Below are 20,889 nucleotides of genomic sequence, written 5' to 3' on the forward strand. Positions count from 1 at the left end.
GATAAAGGGAAGAGAAGTGTCAGAGTCTCTGCCTGGCTCCAGAAGAAGAGCACCAGGGACTTGTGTAAGGAGTGCAGTAGCACTTTCTTCATGCCTTCATGTGGGATTCACATTTTCTGAACAGAGAGAAACAATTCTTTCTCTCAGGTTTTTTCCTGGAGAAGCAGAGAAAAGAATGATCAAAACAATTATTTTCTCATTTGCTGTGCCTGTGTTTGTGCACAAGAGGAATGCATTATGGAAGATTGTTTACCTGAAGGGATTTGGTAATTGGATTCTGGTGTGAGTGTTTTAGTTTCTTGACCAATCTCTGCAAGCTGTGTCCTGACTGTCCATCAGAAGACAGTCACAGGATTTTGTTCAGTTGAGTTCTTGTTCAGTTTCAGTTTAGATGTAGTGTAATATAGTATAGAATAATATAGTATAATAAAGTAATTAATTAGCCTTCTGATGTCATGTAGTCCTACTCATCATTCTTCCCAGATGTTGGGGTCTCTTGCAAATCTGATGCCTTCATGCACATTTTTGGTTATTTTTCTCTCTCTAGCTTTGCCTGTCCTCCATCTCTTTGCTGAGGAATGAGAATAGCCTGGACAATCTGGCAACACAGGGGAAGTGTGACCGAGGGAGGCTGAGCTGAGGTAAGAAGAACCCCTACACTAGGACTAGAAAATACAGAAAATAGAGTATGACAGAAAAACACAGGTGCCAGGAATCTTACAATCATCTTTATGCAGCTGTTTCTCTTGCCCCACCCCAAGGATGCGGTTTGACCCAAATCTGCAAGTTCTTTGTATGTCTCTGTGCTTACTAGCTTCTCACTTCCAACCTTCTGTTATCTTTCTCTCCTTGTATTTCCATAATCGTGTTTTTCTTGGTCTCCTTGATGTTTATTTTTTTCTGATTCTTCAAAAAGAAGACCATATGAGGCTGAGGTAAATAGAAATACATAAATAAGGTTTGCTGGTTTTGGCCTTAGTCAATTGCCCTTGGGTATATCTTCTTTTAAGTTTTCTTTCTAAAGAAAATTTTTAGATTTCAGATTCCTGATTGTGCAATATGTAAATATAAAAGGGGTTGTTGACAAAGAGGATTGGAAAGAATTAATTTTTGTAAACAGAACATTTCTGGATTAAAGTGCCTTAAGAGCTTCTATTTTTGTTTACATTTTTATTTCACTCAGAATAAATTTTAGAAATTAAAACTTATATTAAACCATTAGGAATTAAACTACAACTGTGAATGATTGTCATGGAAATTTATTTTCTTCATAATTACATTTGTTTCAGTAAGAGACAAAAAAAAAAAAGTTGGAAAAAAGCTCTTTCATTTGACAAAACAACACAGTTTCTGTGAGTGCTATAGGATAGCGGCCCAGACTGGTTAAAGCTCTGGAATAGTGAGATAATTTCCAAAGTAAAATGCATATGCAAATTAGTTGATCAAATCAGTACACCATTTTTCCTGGTGTTTGAAATGAAAAAGGAAAAGGCAAGACAAACAGTAGCAGGATGACATAATATACGTTATTATTGTTAACATAATGTAATAAATGTAATAAACACAAGGAAAATGAAATCTCCAGCCCTCATGGGGTTATGGACAGCAGCAATTTCAGTGACAATGCAGTGTATAGCTGAGATTGCATCTGATGCACAAGCAGCTAGGGATGGCATTTATTCCATCTGACTCACATTATCTGCAGTGTTGTCATCTGGACTTCTCTTGCAGAGAAAACAGCTTGTACAGGACAGCAGTTCAGGCTGCACATGGCAGGTTGGTCCTCACAACCCTCACTGCTTCTCGGTAGAATATTAGCAACTAGATTGTTTCCAGCAACCCGGCAAATATTAAGTGTCAATTATTATTATTATTGTTATGATTATTATTTCACACCTTTATATGTAATGTTCTGGAGGTTTCCCTGGATCTTACTATGAGGAAATCTTTCAGTGAGCAGAAGGCTTACAATCATGTGACATTTCTGTCTGCAATGAGCAAGTCTTTACTGAGAATAAGTCTTGCTAGTTTTCATTTTGAAACAAATGCCTGCATTTTGTAGAAGAAAAAGCATATCTAAAGTCCTAAAATTTGCTAAAATCAGTTAACGTTTGGCAATATACTAAGAAAATGAGATTTTTGATTTTTGCTAGGTCAAAAAGATGTCAGGTATTTATTGAAGTAGCTTTGGCTTGACTAGTATGTATGCTGAGGTAACTTATTGGGAAATTAAAATTGGTATGGGAGAGTGATCAATGGAGAGCAATGAAAATGCCCATTTTGAGTAACAGACATGTTGATTTTTTTATCTAGTGTCTGTTTTCCACACCAGAAATGGAATATAGCAAGGGAATTTTTATCCTTTGTTTGAAGACTTAAATAGCTACCAGGACATAATTAAATAAATAGTAACATGGTATTCATTTTAAAAACAGTAGACTTCCAGTTGTCTACAGCTGAAAAAATGTAGTTGTTGCAATTTGGAATGACAATCCTTCTGCTCCATTGTTTACTCAATACATTGTATCAGCTGCTTAGAAAAAGCTCTTTGGAGTTGGACTCAAAATCTCTGGAAATCATCATATCTGTATGGGATTCTATAAACAGGATAAGATAATTTCTTATGCTGTATACATGCCAAAAGAATTAGCATTACTGACCAAAAAATTTTAATGGCACAAAAGGATGAGGTCCAGTTCTCTCGAGAAAACCCAGGGAAGGAAGTGACCATCAAGCCAGACTTCATCACAGAACGACTCTCATTAATTTTAAAAATCTGCTGACTTTTTGGAATGGTTACAGCAAATGACTTATGAAATGAAAAATTCTTTCCCAACCCAGTGAGCTTTTCAATCAATGTTCTTCATGATGTGCTGTTTGCTAGCTGTCTCAACTCAGCAGCCCTAAAAATATTTAGCAATATAAATGTACATTTTAATAGCTTGCTCTGATCTCTCTTTTGATATCTGGCTTTCATGATCTGCCTCCATTCATCCACAATCTCTGGTGCCATCAGCCGAAAAGTCACTTTCTCTCCAGGGTTCACCTGAAGGCGTCTGAACTACTCAGCTCCCCCCAGCCCCCACCTCAGCACTGCTCTACTCCCTAGCAGTCTCACCAAATTTTTTTTCTTTTTTTTTTTCTCATGAAAAATATAATAACAGTTTCTTCCTGTGCATACTCCATGCCCTGAGGAAAAGATTAAATTAAATTAAAACTTAAAAGAGGCTTTACCGATGGCTTAAATTTCTAGTTAAACTGCCTGAGCTACAAATAAGTTTTATGCAGGTTATTGTTCTTTAGCTAAAGCACCATTACTGTAAGGCTTTGTAGCAGACAGACTAATCGCTGCTGAGGGAGAGAGGGCTTGTTCACTGACTGGCCATAAAACTCCTTGCTGACCAACTTTCCCACCTTTTTCTGACTGTTTAACTTGGATTTTTCTCAGTGGCCAAACAAGTAAGATCTGGGAAGCCATCAAGTACTGTCACTGCAGGGAAGGAGGGCATTTTGCACCAGGAATGAAGCTATCTGAAGCATATGCTTTACATGATTCACAGGAATCATCAAGGTCAGGAAATGACGTTTCCTGTATGTTTGCTCTGTGTTTTATTTATAGTCACTATTGGAGAGGTGTTTGTCTCTCAGCCAAACAACACAGGTGCCTAAAACAGCCTGGTGTGAGCCCCAGCACCACAACTGCTGGTTCAGAGGAGCAGCAGAAAATATCAAAAGCCTGTGGAGATGCTTTGCACAGGCATGTGCTGTGCATGAGCCCTGTAGCAAAGGTGGCTGCTTCAGCAGGAATCTCTCTGCTCCCTGAATGGCACAGCTCTGCACCCTGGCAGGGAGGGAGACAATCCTCTTGGGGTGACAACTCCGGTGCTGTTTGCTGAGACAACACTCAGAAGTGGGTGCTTCAGATACAAAGGGATATTGGTTAGTTACTGCCTAAATCTTCTCTGGTGCTCTCTTATTTCTTTTTGGGTAGTTTGTGGGATAAGCGAAGGTTCCCCAGGGGTAAGAGTGTCAGGGCCAGTCCTGTTCAATGTCTTCACTGGTGATCTGGATGAGGGGATTGAGTTTACCCTTCAGAAAGTTCAGAGACAACGCTAAATGGGAATGTTGATCTGCGGGAGGGCAGGACAGCTCTGCAGAGGAACCTGGACATGCTGGATTGAGGGACCAAGGGCAATGGTATAAGGTTCAACAAGGCCAAGTGCCGTGTCCTGCACTAGAGTCACAACAATCTCAGGCAGAATTTCAGGCTTAGGGAAGAGTGACTGGAAAAGTGTCCAGGGGAAAAGGACCTGGGGGTGTTGGTCAACAGCAGCTGAACCTGAGCCAGCTGTGCCCAGGTGGCCAAGGAGGCCAAAGGCACCTGGCCTGGGTCAGCAGTGGTGTGGCAGCAGGGCAGGGCAGGGATTGTCCCCTGTGCTGGGCACTGCTGAGGCCAAACCTCAAGTCCTGTATCCAGTTCTGGGCCCCTCACTACAGGAAAAACATTGAGGGGCTGGAGTGTCTCCAGAGAAGGGAAAAGAGCTGGTGAAAGGTGTGGAACACAAGTCTGGTAAGGAGCAGCTGAGGGAGCTTGTGGTGGATAAAAGGAAGCTCAAGGGGAAGCCTATTACTCTCCACAGCTCCCTGACAGATGATGTCATGGAGCCAAGTGGGAGTCAGTGTCTCCTACCAGGTAACAACTGACAGGATGAGGAATTGCCTCAAGTTGTGCCAGGGGAGGTTCAGGTCAGACATCAGGAATAATTTCTTCAAATAAAGGGTTGAAAGTCATTGGAAAAGGCTCCTGAAGGAGGTGGTGGAGTCACCATTCCTAAAGGTGTTCAAGAAATGATTGGATGTGGCACTGGTTGACAATGTGATGATCAGTCAAAGGTCAGACTCAATTATCTCGGAACTCTTTTCCAACAAAATGATTCTGTGTGTACAGCTGGGGGAGGACACTGGAGGATTATGTACCTTCAACACAGAAAAGCTGTTGGAGCAGGCGATTGCTGTGTAACACAGACCAGTTTCTGGTGCTGAGTGTGTCTGAGAATTTTGCACTTGACTGCTGTGCATGCAGATTTCTGTCAGTCACCTTGGCTCTGGATAGAATGGGAAGGCCACAGCCCTCCTTGTCTCGCAAACATCAAAGGTATTTCTGCACCAATAAAAAATGAAAGCACATAGGGTTATGTTACTAATGAATAATAGAAATGTCTAGCACTTGTGTATGTAATAAAAATTACCTTTCTGTGCTAGGTAAACAAAACTGATTTTCTTCCAATGACTTACATCCGAGGCCATCATAAAAGAACATATTTCATTCTAATGAATTTGAACTGAGAAAATCTGAAGCAACAGGGATTGCCAGATAACTTTCAACAAAGTGAGCAAGCAAGATGATTTTTAAAACCTGCTCTATTGTTTCAGCTATTTTGTGTATAAACAATAAAATTTTGAACAATAGATGCTTGATTGCATATCCCTATAAGACACATAGGATGGACAAAAGAGCCATGGGAAATTCAGGAATAAAAGAGCAGAAAGGTTTGCACCTTTACATTTTGTTGGAATGAAACTGAAGCAGAATCCTAAAAATCTGCACTTGTTTGTCAGTGAGAAGACTTTGTTTGGAAGTACAGCATGTGATAATATAATCCTTGCTATTAGTACAGCATGAATGATGTTCTGCTGTGGATTAAAGAGAGATGAGGAGAAACAGCAGGTTTCAAAGCTGCTGGCCATGGCACCATCAATTACCTGTCTTGCTTAGGTCCCAGGATGTCTGGCATTTTCCCAGAAATAACTCCTTTTAAGCAACATCCATGTTGGAGCTGAGAAGCATCACTGCTCTACCTGCCTGATGTGTAGCAAAGTCCTTGTGCAATAAGTTCAGATCCGTGTAAAATTATGTTGAAGACAGCATGTGTGGCAGCACAAAATTATCTTAATGAGTTGGATTTTTTTTCTCTTTTTTTGACAGCAATGGCCAGACATTTTATGAGCTAATCAAAAAATGGCAATCCATAGACTGAGCCAGAATTTAAGCCTCACAGAATGTTTTGAGATTAATTGATTCAAACAACTGGTCTTTTTTTCCTTTATCTTGTATGTGAGCTTATGCAACAGCAAATACTAAATCCCCAAACTTGAACTGCAGGTTTAACCTTGTTGAAAAGCATGAAACTTGACCCTGCTTACCTTTCCCTTGTTTCAAAAAGGTGTTCTTCTAAATAGGACACAACCCTAAAGTAAGAAAAAAGGATACCAGGTGTGGTTTGAAGTGGCATCTTCACATTCTAAAAGAGTTTTGAGGGATATTATGTTCCAGGAAAAGAGATGTAAATCTTTCGCCTGATCTTAGATGACAGGTCCTTTTCTGAGCAAAATGTCAGAGTCTATGCCAGAGTGATAGTTTTCTCCAGAAATCTCCACTTGGTGGTTTTGTTTTTTGTTTTTTTTTTTTTTTAAAGTATGGTGCTAACATTTTTTTGTATCCTTTCCATTCTCTTTCACGATCCCTGAACTCTCTGTTTCAGTCCTACCAGCCTTGCATTGTGCTTACATATGTGCTGCAGTAAACACATTCACTGTTTTGTCCAAAGTCTTCCAGATTCTTGCAGTCTCGGGAGAGGAACATGAGGATGGCCTCAGGAAAGGAATCATAAATAGGTGCATATTTGCTCTCGTGACTGTATACTTTAATCTAATTGAGCATTCATGGAAAAAAAAGTCTGCTTTATTACTTACCATAAATCCAAGATAATTCTATTTAATGTTCCTTTAACTGACAAAAAAGGATAAACATAGCTAACCATAAACATGGCATAAATAAAATCTGGCATTCCTCCCATTCCCCACCCATTGTCCCAGTTGGCTGTTTTATCATATCACTCAATATAAAATTTAACAGTATGGTATATAAATGATCCTTTTTTTTTATTCTTTTGCATAATAATTGGATGGATTCCAGTAATAAAGAATAGTAAAGCTACAATTTATTCCAAATCATAAACATCTTTGTTTTATGTGTGCTTCTTTGCTTTTATTGTGGAGAAAACAATACAGCAGCCAACAGAGAGCTACATCAGCAGGAAGCAATAGTTGTTTGAAAAGAACTAGAGCCACTTGAATTCTGTCTGAATTTAGCTGACTTGGTGTCTTACTCCTTGGCTCAGGGAAGTGGAGAAGATGCTAAAATGGTGACACAAATTGATGTTAATAAATTAGTACGCTCATAAAAGGAGACTCCCAATTTTAGTGCTAACAGCACACCATTATACCGAGCATAATGTAGTTTAAAAGGCACACTGATAAGTGGCTGTATTCAAATCCATTTCTGTGCCCTTTTGTGTTCTTATCTACCCTGGTCCAGCAGACAATCCAGCTTTTCACTAACCTTTGGCACTCCACCATCAGCAATAATCCCTGCTCTCCTTTATGTCCCCGTAATGAGCATCACCTGTGGTATGCGACATTTGGAGCTGCAGCAGCAGCAGCAAAAGGGACCTGCTCTGGTGCCTGCTGGTGGAAGAGGCTCTGCTGCTCAGGGCCCATGGGAACCTGTCTGTGTGCCCCAAAGCAATGCTAGGGAAATGGCTAAACACCTCTCATCTCCACCGAGCTGAGCCTCAGCCCCTAATCCTTGTAATTGCTGCTTGCTAAGAGGAAATCACCTCACGGGGTCCTGAACTCACATAGGGTGCTTGGCCTGCCTCTGACAAAATTAGAGAATAGCTCGTATTTGAGATAAATTCCTTATTTGAATCAAATAGATTACCATGGCAGAACCTCAGTTTTAAAGGAATTGATTTCCTTTAAAAATTAAGTGAGTATTTTTGCTAATGATATGTATTTTTAAATTCCTCTTGTACATTTTTAAGTGTTTCTATATTGAAATTGGAGATTTTTTCCCTCTAGGAATTTATACATATTTATCAATAAATATGAGCATGACCATTCATATGTATGTAAACAACTTTGAATTGTAGCAGCTCTGTAAGGGAATAAGTGGGCTTGAAATTTTTTCAAAGTAACAGTTGATAGTGGGCTTAAAATTTTTTCAAAGGAACAGTTGATAATGAACAGTACTTTGAAAAGGATAGGTTTTCTAGAGTGATAAGATGAATACCAAAACCTAAGAAAAAATAAAGCAGAATAAGAAAGGAGAAGACTAAGAAGCTGAATAAGAAAATAAGCAGAATACCAAAACCAGAAATACTTACAGAAATGTAATTTGAACTGCTTGCTTTTCAATAATTTCATATCTTTGTTTTGTGGGTTATTGTTTTTGGTTGGTTTTTAAAATTCTGTTTGTTTTTGTTCTATTTTTTTTTTCCAGAAGAAGAATTTAGCTAAGAAGTTTAATACATACATTTTCTTACAGCAAAGGTCAGTTTAGCATTGAGACTCTAAACTTAGAGACATGGTATCAGGGTTTCCAATGTGACAGCAAATATTCTTCCAGAAACAGAAGCCTGCCAAAATAAAAGCTTTTTGTTGCTGGGCTGATATGTTGAAAGAAGTAAAATTCAAGTCAAGAAATGTCCCAGACTAAAACCAGTTTCTCTAGTAGTAGAAATATAAGGAGATTACCAGGGCTATAGAACAAAACTATTCCGTCTCACAATACAATTTGCAATAAAAGAGGTAATACTGTTTTCTCTTTCAGAAATTCACTGAGACAGACAGCAAAGGAATAATGTATTTTGAACTGTCAGATATGCTTACCATAGTTTAGCATCTCATTTCTATATGTCTGACATCTGATTTTGCTCTGGACTTCCCCAACGAAATAGATGTATGGTCTCAAAATATTGCCTTTTAAAAAGAGAAAAATATTCAGTCATATGATGAATCAGCAGGTAACACAGGCAGAATATTCAGATTCTTGAAATTGAGTGACTGACTAGTAATACTCCATAAATTGTAACCCTGCTCTGCACATCCTTTATTTCTTTATTTCCTTTATTTATTGGAGGAAGTGGTCATGAGTGGTCATGTTAGAAGTATCACATTAACTACTATCTACTGTTGGTTGTTTTCTGTTTTTTAGGGGTTTTTTTTAACTCATAGCAAGATATGTGTATGGAGGAAAAAACATACCAGAAGGAGCTCTGTGAACATAACAATTTAAAATATTTTACTAACTAAAGGAACTTGCTACTCTAAAGCTCGGAGTCCTGGGCATTACTCATCAGAGAACATAAATAATACCAGGATTATAATGCCACCCACCAGTATTGAGGATTAGTGTGGCAGAGGTTTGGTTCCCCCATACTGGTGCAAAATAATTCTGCCTAGCAGGAAAAAAACAGCCCTCTTTTAGCTAATGTGCTCATCTGCAAAGCAATTTATATAATTTATGTTTCTTCAGACTTTGCCCCTGGCTTGTGAGTACTGGACTTAAAGCTCCTAATTATTTTACAGACATTAAAAAAAAGGCTTTCAGTGAGATCACTTTTTCTTCTCATCTTTTACAACCACCTGACAGTTTTGAAAAGGTATAGGAGGGCTGTAAAAACACCCATCAAATGCAGCTGTGTTGCACTGCAAGGCCAGCCACGTTGCTGCAGCACAGGGAGACATCCACATACCACCTGCAGCTTGGAAAAATCTCATGAAACTGGGAAAAATGAAAGAAAGAAAGGTAACAACAAAGAAAATATGTATAGACCTATCTATACATAGGTGTATAATGGTGTAGTCTTGTTGTGAGTTACTCTGGCTCTCCTGTGGTCAGTGATGTTAGGTTTTTTAGCCTGACCAAGGGTTTTGACCAAAATTTGTGGAATACTTCAGATTTAGCAGGTCACAGGAATCAATGCAGATCACTATCAGCTGCTCCTTCACTTCCACGTGAGCCAGTGCAGCCACAGAGAAGCCAGGACAGGCTGAGAGTTGAAGTGAGATTCAGAGCCCATTGATACTGGTTTCCATTTCTTGGTAAAAATTTGAGGTTACAGTTTTTTCCTCTGTCCTACAGAAACAGGAGAACTGGAGCTGCTCACACACACCAAGCATGCAGTCACAGTCACCAAGTGGTGCCTGCAGCACAGGAGCAGCAGGGCTGGGTGAAGCTGGATGTCCTTGGAGCTCCCCGGAGAAAGAGGAGGCTGAGGTGGGTGTGAGAGGTTTGATACATGGGGCAGGAGGCTGACTTGCAAGTTGCTACTGGAGTTTTCTTCTCTTGTTGGTAAGCTGCACGGAAATTTGTTCCTTTTACAAAGATCTGCTTTCTTGGATCTTACTGATTCATTAGGAGCCTCCTTCTCATGTGCAGGATTTCTTTTGTGGGAGAAGAGGACAAGAGTAGAAGGAATGGGAAATTGTTGTGCGAGCCGGGGTTGTGCAAAAATTGCAGGGTTCCAGTGCTGTTGTTACTTTAATTATTCAAATAAACAAGAGACATAAATTATCTTGACAGTGCCTGCTGGCCACCTGCCTAGCCAAATGTTGGAGAAAATATGTATGATATTCAAAGAGGAAATACAGTTGAAAATGGTCTTGTACTCTTCCAGTAAGCTTTACCTGCTATTAGTGCTTAATTAGTAAGTGTAAAGAGATTTATTCCTTAACTATTGAGTGGAATTTTTATATAGTGACTATACCAGGTAAGGCTAATTAGAGGGCTATTCTGAATATAATCTCAGCCTTAGTAAAGGTAGTAGGAATGTTTCTTCTTTTTCCTTAGTTGTTGTGTTGAAAGAAGCAAAATAAGCAAAAATATGCTTAGTAAGCTCAAAGAGGCTTTGCTGGAAATACTTTTCTCCTTAATAAATTAAATATGTTCCGTAGTGAAATAAAGCTGTACAGTTAAAATCTAGCAATTTACTTATATTAATAGTTTTGTTATTGTTACATGTTTATATCTTTTCACCACTTCACTGTGTATGTTGCCTCAAGATACCGAGGGTCTTTGTTAATTCCAGAAAGCTCCTACCCCCTGAACTCTTCTTTCTTGCTTACATCAACCTTTTAGTCTCACTGGTACCTTCATCCAGTATCCTTCCGCAGACCAGGGGTCAGATCCTTTCTTGACCTGCTACTTCCTGCTCTCTTGTCCTGTCTCAGCTCACAAAGCTGGCTGCTCGTGGTGCAAAAAAGGAGGATTTCTGTGGTGCAGCTGAAACAAAAGCCACACGCAGTAAAACAACAACATGACCTGCAGCCAGAGTAGGCTTCTCTTGAGTTGAATAGCCTGACACATGGTGATGGTTTTCGGCCAAATTAGTTGTGGCAAGTCTTGTGGAAAAGGAGAAATCCTCTATTTTTATGATGAATTTCAATAAAGGACTTCTGCTTATCTTAATAATATTGCAATGAGAAGAAGAACAAGGCCAGGTTGTACGAGTAGAGAAGAGAAGCTTTAAGCAGAAACACTTTAGAGGCTTAAATTATTTCCATATTCACTGAATAGCAAAGATTTATAGAGTTAACTGTGAGCATATATTTGCTTATTAGGGATGCATGGAAGCAAAAACAAGCTGAGGTGGTTTTAGGATAAGCTGTCCAGAAGTAAATAGTTTTTGAATCTCTCTTTTTAAATATTAAAATTCCTCTCAGTTGTATTTGAAGTGTTTAATGAGAGAGAAAAAAAATATAGTCTATTCCAATCTTTTCCCCAGCTGGGTTACAAATTTGCTTACAAACTTAGTGTTATCATGAAGTTAATAAGCACAGTGACAGCAGAGAACAGTTTGAATGTGTGAGGCTCTTGTTTCTGCTGGGTTCAGAATCCTGCTAATGACTCCAATTTGCTCTTTCCTTCCCTGCCCTTCTGGAGCTGTGTCAGATGCCCACCACCTGATGTGGGATTTCTGGATTTCTGTGTGCCCACAATCCTAATGTGGGATTTGAGAGTGTGCAGAGTGCTGCCCAGTGCCAGAGCTCTCTGGCAGAGGAATTGGTGGAATTAAAATTGCAATTAACTCTTTGGTGGAATTAAAATAAAAGTTAGGCTAAACAAAGGGAGCCTGAGGGATTTCTTCCCGAGGGTTTTGCCAGCTTGGTGTCTGCACGCAGCCATCAGACACAGCAGGTGCCTGACAGCAAGGGGAGCAGGAGAGAGCAGGAGTCTGGACTCCTGACTCTGAGACATCTCTGATCACACTTGTTTCCACAGCACGTGATCAAAACTATTTTGTGAAAACCCACAAACAAGTTGGGAAGTAAAAGAAAAGCAGGCTGGAGCCAAGCTGACCTCCTTCAAACACCTAGTAAGGTAGACATGACTCCTATTCAAAAAGTTTCAGTCAACCCTGTAGCTGCTAGACCTTTCAAATCACAAGTAAAGTGAGATTTTTTTGGCTATGAACAAAAATCTATGGCCTTTCTTGTATGAAACAGAAAGACTGCATATTGAGATGAAAAAAAAGACCAACAGTTATGCAACCCATAAAAACAACCCAAGGTGTTGATGAACACAGCAGATATTTTTCCTCAGGGAAAATGTTGTTATAGCATTCAAGTGAATACATTCTTTGTCTCATTCAAGGGCCAGCTTTGCTGATAGCATATTAAAAAACTTTTTCTAGGATTATGACATAGTAAATACAGCAGTTCAGAGCAGACTAAAGGTGCTTCCAACCCAGTAACTGGCCTCTGACAGGGTCAAATTATGAGATATTTGAGATCTTAAGAAATGGAAAACATGGGATAATTTTTTCTCAATTATAGTTTTCAAATTCTGTAATTTGCCATTCATTTGCAAGTAAACTGTAGATTGTAATTTGAAGAACCAGAAGTTCAGTTACATCACTGTGTTTCATAGATATTCATGGAGATTTCCTTCATTTTATCTCATTTCTTCTTTACTCATATTCTGTGCAGATTTTAAAAATTCTACTGCCATGAGTAACATCATCTAATTATAGCATGAGCAGTACTTTCTTTCACTGACTTCCCTCTCAGTCTTATATTACAAACATGAATGTTTTCTTCTTTACTTTCTCCAAGCCATTCATGATTTTGTGGCGGTTGCTTGATTATATTCTATTATTGTATTAGTGTTGTTTTAGTTTACATTATATTTTATTATCTCATGTATGTTCTTTCATTTATCTCATTTTTAAACTGTAGAGTTATAGCTGACCTCAGTTCACATTTCTTTTCCTATAGGAAGGAAAGCATGACAGTCATTCTTTCTGCCTCTTCGCAGTGCCTTGCCTTGCACCAAAATGTAAACTTTGGAATGGCATCACCAGGTTTGCACATGGCAGACAGACCATGGACAGACATTGCCTGAAGAGATGTCATTTTACAGGGAGTCCAATCCATTGCAGAGAATTTATTCTCGATTATCCTAATTTGACTGTGGCAAATAGATGATAGGGGGAGGGGATGAGGCATCAGCTGAAGACAAACCCTTCAAATTTTTGTCATGATTGCTTGATTTTACAACCTTAATAATAATGTTCTAACATCTATTTGCATACTTACTGGAAGGGGTTGTGACTTTTTCAAAATGTGATAATTCACCAGAAGAAAAGTGTAATAAGAAGCTTAATGATCAGGTTTTAAAAGCACTATTTCAGATCAATTCAACAAAAGCAAATATTCTGATTTGGGGGTTTTAAAAAAATGCAAAATGAGTAGGTTCCAACTGGAAGAAAAGTTTCAATTTTGCAGAACTTTAATTCTGAATATTCATGTTGAATATGAACATTTATCTTGAGTACATGCAAAAGCATAAAAACCTTGTCAGATCCACTATTCAGAAGGCAGAAAACAAAAAAGCCAAGATTGTGACTTGGTCTCTCTGCTGTGTATCTAGTAATATAATAATCTGCAATTACATGAACATGTAGATTATGTCCAGAGACATAGTCTACATGTTCATGTAGTTATTATTCAGTGTACAAAATTAACTGCACTCCCTTACTGATTCAATACTTTGTTTCATATTCCATGGTCAATACAAGATCATAGGCTTTACTTAACTGCAGTCCATTAAAACTCTGCTCCAAAGAAAAAATTATTAATTCCTGATGGGCTTTTCTCTCCTATCATCGTTCTAATGTTTTAGTGTTTTAGAGACATTATTGAATGTATCTTGCCTGCACAGTCACTGAGGGATGTTGGGAGCTGGCTCGCAGAGATAAAAGTTTAAAGTGTACACTCACTTTGGGGCTCAACTTTACATGTACAACTGGCTTTTTGAGAGTACTTAATGCTGTTTTGGATGTTAGAGCAATAAAAACATTGATTCGGTTGCAACTGTTGGGCTCAACCATTTTTCTCAATCAGTTCCATCTCCAAGAAGAAATGTTCAGCTGATCCTGGTCAGCTGCTTTCCTAGAGCACACAGGGAGTGGGAAGTATGTGCAGGTAGGGCATGCACATCCTGGACAGGGATTCCTGTCCACCCTGAACATGAAATTCCCTGTCTCCCCTGCAAAGGACTTACAGAGAAATTGTTGTTCCCAGAACAACAAGGAATTGTCCTCTGAGAGCTTTGTTTCTGCTCTGCAAGACTCAACTTTCAAGGTATTTAACTGAAGTAACACTTGCATTTACAAAAGTTATTCATTTGTGTAAATTGCTGTGGAATTGCAGAAGAAAAATGAAAAAGAAATCCAGTCAAAACAGAAATCTAGTAATCAGTAGACACCATTCCAGCTGTCATAAAACTGCAGATATCATTGCTGTTCAAAGAATGGTCACTGAATTTTTCAGGTGGGTGAAATATTGTCCATCTTGCTACAGAAATGGTAAAGGTGTTTTCTTCGATAATTCAACTAGAGTGGGAAAGCCTCAATTTCATTGTTTAAAGTTCAGCAAAATTACATGCTACTCAATAGATTTTACCATGGAAAATAAGAGAAAACATTGAGCAGTGAGCAGTATTAACATGCTCAGCAATGAAATCTCATTAGAGTTCCATATGAGTTTCTCTGGATTGCAAACTTGATTTCCTGTAAAAAGTGTAAAAATATCCTATTGCAGCACTTAAGTCAAACAAAGAGCTTTAGTATTTTCTACCCTCTCCAGGCATTAGAAAGTGCCCTTGAATTTTTGTGTTGTGTATTATGTAAATTTATTTGTTTATGGTCATATTTATATCCTTATATTCTGTCTGAATCACCTAAATTACAAGCTATAATTAATTCACTATTACTGCATTATGTGCTGAAAACATACATAAATATTAATATATTTTGGATATGTCTTGTTGTTTTAAGCAATTCACCTAAGCCTTCAGAATTTCCTCAGGCCTCCACTTGTGCTTTTGCTATTTGCCAAAAAAATGTAATATTTAATAGTAGTATTCCTTTATTTACTACATTAGTTGCTGAGTTTTATGTTAGGAACTATGATAGCTTTCACGCAGCAATTGTTGATTTATTGGATTTGAGTGTGAACACTGACACACATTAAAACATAAATGTTTTAATTAGTTGCTCTAGAATTTCACAGGTAAATTTCAGTCACCTAACTTTCACAGAGATCAACCATGAAGTGATGCAACTCACTTTCAAATATTTTAAATTACAAACATTGGCAGAAATTAGGCTATGGCACAGCTACTATAGCATTTACTCCTGTAAAAACACCAGAACTCAAGGAGAAAAGATCTTCCCCTCCTGCAGTTGCTGGTCACCCCTCTTAATCAGGTTTCAACAAGCATGGCCACAAGGAGTGCAAACCCCCCACGCTGTGTTTTACACTCTCCAGTGCAGGGCTGTCTGTTTTCCCACCAGCAGAGAATTCCCCTGGCTTTCCTGCCCACCACATTGTCCTGCTGCTTTGTTCACTCCATTGTTTTTTCCTGCAGAGTGATGCATTGCTGTATCTTCTCTTGCTGCAGCTGAAGTAGAGCCATCCATCATCCCAATCACTGGAACTAAGGACCTTATGGACTGGGAGTAAATTATGTAGCTTTGGGGAGGGAGAGAGGAAAAGAGCAAGAGCTTTTTTTGTGTGCTTGGATTGTGTGTTGTGTTTTGTTTTGTTTTGTTTATCTTCTCTCCCTGAACCTGGTTTTTTTGGTTTTTTTTTTTTTTTTTTTATTACTCTCTCATTTTGCATAATAATTCTGCCTTGCTTAGGATCATGATAAGGTAAATGCAGCAGAAGTAGTTTCATTATTTCCAGAATGTAAATTTAATCAATACAAATGCAGTTAGCAGCTCCATAGCTGACTCGACTGTTGCTTGGGTCTGAGTTTAAGTTTCATTTGTGTCTTTCCTTTCAACTTTAATGTAATGCAGACACAGACTTCACTGAAATAAATGTCCAGTAAACCATAAAATAATGCTGTGTAGGTGTTGAGTCCAATTTACTGTTACAGGCAAGATCTTCTTCCCATTCAGATAAAATAAAGTCCAAGAGAGGCTCCTGGTTTTAATTTTAAAGACTACAAATGATTAAAACCTGAAACTTTGCCCTCAATCTAGGTCATATCTTGGCACTTAATTTTAAGTCTTAAATTTAACTCATAAACTAAACCAGAGCCCAAAATCTCAGCAGTGTATCCTGTCTAACTGTGATCACTGGAAACAAAGGAGATGATTAGGCCTAATTTTCACTCCTATTCCTGAGTATTCCCAAGTGTCTCATCCTTGTTGAGCCTTACAATATCTCTGGCCCTTCCCTCCAAACTTCTGGCTTCTCACCCCTCTCTCCACCTTGTCATCTCCCTGGTGGAGAGAGGGGTGAGAAGCCAGAAGTTTGGAGGGAAGGGCCAGAGATATTGGTAATTTTGAATTACCAATTCTTCTTACCAATTCTTCTTACCTTTCAAAAATTTTGAAAGGTAAGAAGAGTACTTTTCACTTCACAGAAGAAGTGAAAAGTACTCTTCTTACCTTTTAAAATTTTTCAATGCCTTAACAGGATTTTTTTCAATTTGAACTAAGGTTCAAGTTTATACCAATTAAATTGTTTATAAGAATCCTAGGGACAGAGCTGCAAAGAGAATTGTAAAATTTGAGTATAAAGGTGAGGATTTTTTTGTGCTAGTAAGGCTACACTAAATTTGATATCCCAGTTACTCTTCAGATTGTGTCTCGATGTTCAGTGCATGTCTGAAATAACAGAGCAAAGGAATAATGAAACTTCAGTGTAATGGCAGAAGCACCTTGTTTTCCATAGCCTTGTCATGGAAGTTGTGTGAAAATAAATTTGAGCAAGCTTTCTTGGTATAATTAATGAAACAATCAAAGATGCCCCTATGATCTCTTTGATAATTACCAATGAGTCTTAATGCCACCATTGATTCAGAGAGTAATGAAATATCCTTTTCAGAGTTTCAGCATAAAATGAATTTGCTCTGCATTTGATAAACTTAGCTCAAATATCCATTTCAAAATATGCTCAGAGAACTGAATTCTAAGTCTGTCAGCTTTCAGCTAACCTTTTTGGGAGAGACAGTATGAGGAGCTTCTCTCTATCAGAGGTGATCCATTTAGCAAAGGCTTGACCATAAATCACTTTTCATGTGCCTTAGGTCTGTTTTGCTGGAAGATGAGGCTGAGGAACTGGGCCCTGATGGATCACACCTCTGTACTGAAACTTTGGCAGAGGGATCATCTGTGCATCTGGTTGCACACCAAGTGCTAGCATATTTACCTGAGAATTTACTTTCTTCTTTGTGGAAGGAACTACAATACTCTTTGTACAGCTTATGAAATGAAAATTACTATGAAATTGGCATTAATTTCTTCTTAGCTAGAATAGGAGCAAAAACTATGTGTACCTTGTAGAGGGTTTTTAAATTCTACTGCAAGACTAATATCTTTAGGAGGATAAAACCTTTTTTTTTTTTCCAGCTGTCATATTTTACAGCTGTCATATTTTACACTTTTACTCAAATTAACCCTGGTTTACAGATCAAAATGAGCCACATTTGCTCCACTGAAGGAATGTTATAGATATACTCAGACCCACAGAATATGACCTGATACCTCTCTGAAGTTTATAGATCTGGGGCCCTGTATAATGATAGAGAATTGGCACCCTGAATAAAAACAAGTGCATCTACTTTTGTGATGAGTGTCATGCCTGCTGCTGGTAACTGAAAGAGAAGCTGGTAAATGAGAGAGTGCCTCTCCTATCTGTGTAAGTTCTAGGCTAGATGCAGCATGATGCTTACCATTGGAGAGATGACAGGCTTCTGTAGGGCTATCATGCAAAAGGATGGAGAATTTCACACACTGGCCATGAATGTGTGTTAATTGTCCACCTGTAATTTGGTAAACCAAATTATATGCCATAAATTAATATCTCATATGGAGCAAAAAATATTTATTCTAAACCAAATTATTTAGAACTTATTTTTGTTAAGGCGAACTCGTGGGTGCAATTTCCAGACAGAAATCCCTGAAGTAATTTCACACCTCCTACTGAACAGTCATCAGACTGTTTTACTGATATTTTCAGCTGGATTTGGTGGTATAAAGTGCCATGAAGCACAGTTCATGTCACTCATTGGAGTCACCAGTCATCACATTTCCCTTTCAGCTGTCAAAGGCTGATATTTCCATTTCCTCACCTTATGCCTTGATATCAGAAATGAAATTTGTTGTTTTACAGTGATCAAGGGGTCTGTATTTACTGTCTTTACTTAATAAGGGTGGTTTGGTCATTGTTTGTTTATTTGATTTATTTTTGGCTTTTGTTTGTGTTTTTTTTGGGTTTTTGTTTGGTTTTTTTTTTTTTTTTCCTGACAATATGTTTGTTTTGAATATTCATTTCTTTGCAGGATCTTGCAAATATACTTTTTACCGAAAACAGGATAATTACATCTATTTCTGTTCCAGCTCTGCTGTTCTTGGACTCATTCTGTTGCTGAATTGACCTGACATATTCCTCAGCTAAATAAGGAATGTTATTAACAATTCTAATGTGCTTCATTTGAAATCCACATGAAGAAGGAAAAAGTTTTACAAATATAAGGAAGAGTAAGATACTGATCCCTATAGGATAATCACTTTCAAAACAGAGGGAATGTCATCACAGTTAGTCTTTTTCTTCTGGAAATCATTTTGCTTGGGAGAACAAAAGGGTTGAAACAAAGGCTATTTAGCTTTTTTTTTTTGTTTTGTTTTGCTTTCCTACAGATTTCCCTCAATGTTCCAGTTCCATAATCAGTACTTAATTATTGCTCTTTCTGGATTTTATTTATGGTTTCTATGTTCTTGCGTCCTTTGCCATAAGTTGTCCTGTGGCACTCATTTTCCTCTTTAAGTGTCAGGCCCTGAGGTCAGGTTATTATTGTTTGAAACATGCAAAACATTTTTTTTTGCTTCCTTTTCCTTCTTTTTCTTTCCCTTAAAAAAAAATTAAGCTGCTTTACCAGCTCTCCCATGTTGTTCTGAAAAAGCTTTAAAAATTGTGAAGTTTCATGCTCCCAAGACTAGAACAAAACATTTTTTGATTTTAAGGCCAAAACCATAATTTGGGGAGATATTAATACCTTAAAAGTTTTAAAACCTGGCATCTCTCTTGTCATCTACTGTATGTCTCTTTTGCCCATGAATGGGTGAACAGAGGAAGTTGTCACCATCACCTTCAGTTCCAAAATAAAAGGGTTGTTATGCCACTTCTGAGTGCAGGTGTGGCCATAGACACAGAGGAGGACTGGGGAACATAAGGCACCCTCTTGGGTGAATTTCTGTTGTCGTAGCTGGAGGTTCCTGTAAGAATTCAGGAAAATAATGTTTTTATCCACATCTAAAAAGACATGTTTATGGTGTGAGTAACTATGTTGTCTTCACAAACCCTGTCTAGAATTTGGGATGCCAAGTAAAGGGACAATCTTGCCACTGTGTGGAAAAAGAAAAAAAGAAGAATATTTATTATATATGTTAAATAATATTTATTATTCTAGATCTGCCACTGGTTCAAATTTTCATATTTTGCTTATATAAAATTCTGACAAGATTCCTTTGTGACAGGAGTATTTAGGTATTGACCAGAATTCCTTGTTTGCATATTTTTTTCTGAATACAGAATAAAATCAGCATTTTAAGCCATAAATAGAAGGAAAGCACCCTGATAATGTTCAGCTGGAAGAAGTGAGGGAGGAGAACTTGTTATTATGAGGAATTGTTCAGGTAAATGGTCACATTTTGCTTCTCTGTTGTATTTAATGTCTAGACAGGGAGAATATACCACTAGATATTTTTAATGTTTTTTTTTTTTCCTCTCCTAAAACATATAGGTGTGTTTAGACCATGAAGATCTTTCTTTTAATCTCTTCTGCCTACAGAAACCCCACTGATAAAGCTTCTGGTTCCATCTTCAATGTCTCCACTGCCCTTTCCCCCAGCAAGGGTGACAGCCATTTTAAATATGGGGAGCTGAGGTTAGATTTTAACATCCTTGATTCCCAGAAGCACAAAAAAAAAAAAAAAGAACAACCTAGAAGGAAGAATCCCATCTTAGATTGTAGCGTTAATGCAAACAGAAAAAGTGAACGGTATAGCACTGGGGACACACCTTTGGTCTGCCTCTTTCCAGGAACTGTCTTCAATATGAGGAGCAACAATTTCAACACTAGTTTGTAACTCCCAAAAATTCTCAAGAGTGGACAGAAACTGACTTTTCTTATAAGTCAAAGACAGGTGCTGGGTGGCTGGACAAAAGTCCAGGGAAAGCTGATCTGGGATGAAGAGAGGAACATGCAGGGAGGAGAGGGCTCCGTCACTGAGTTGTGTTGCTGTGTGACCTCTGTGGGAGCAGGGAAGAACCCTGGAGGCAGTGACCCAGCTGCTTTAATGGGCTACCTCCCTGGAATCATGGATCCTCTGTCCTCCAGCTGCTACCCACCCTGCTCTGGGTGACAGGGCAGTGCACATCACACTTTTCCAGAGTAGTTTCACTGGCTTAAGCATTGCCTGTTTTGCCTTTCGCACAGCTGGCTTGAACAGTTTAGTAGGGAAA

The 20,889-nt window shown here is 38.3% G+C and overlaps 2 long non-coding RNA genes across 4 annotated transcripts; one reads left to right on the forward strand and one right to left on the reverse strand.

Moving 5' to 3' along the window:
• Positions 1-330: 330 nt before the first annotated feature.
• Positions 331-20,366, forward strand: LOC135294962 (uncharacterized). Of its 3 annotated transcripts, XR_010356975.1 has the most exons (5): positions 331-363; positions 548-641; positions 9,989-10,123; positions 19,957-20,060; positions 20,168-20,366. It is a non-coding gene; the product is annotated as an uncharacterized LOC135294962 (long non-coding RNA). The 3 variants fall into 3 exon arrangements; XR_010356973.1 differs by lacking the exons at positions 331-363; positions 548-641 and adding an exon at positions 9,550-9,652; XR_010356974.1 differs by lacking the exons at positions 331-363; positions 548-641 and adding an exon at positions 9,705-9,908.
• On the reverse strand, positions 8,394-9,901 carry LOC135294963 (uncharacterized). The gene is made up of 3 exons (XR_010356976.1): positions 9,800-9,901; positions 8,734-8,823; positions 8,394-8,480 (listed from the first exon to the last, which is right to left on the reverse strand). It is a non-coding gene; the product is annotated as an uncharacterized LOC135294963 (long non-coding RNA).
• Positions 20,367-20,889: the final 523 nt, after the last annotated feature.

The sequence above is a fragment of the Passer domesticus genome, chromosome 2, assembly GCF_036417665.1.
Source record: "Passer domesticus isolate bPasDom1 chromosome 2, bPasDom1.hap1, whole genome shotgun sequence".
Classification (NCBI taxonomy): domain Eukaryota; kingdom Metazoa; phylum Chordata; class Aves; order Passeriformes; family Passeridae; genus Passer; species Passer domesticus.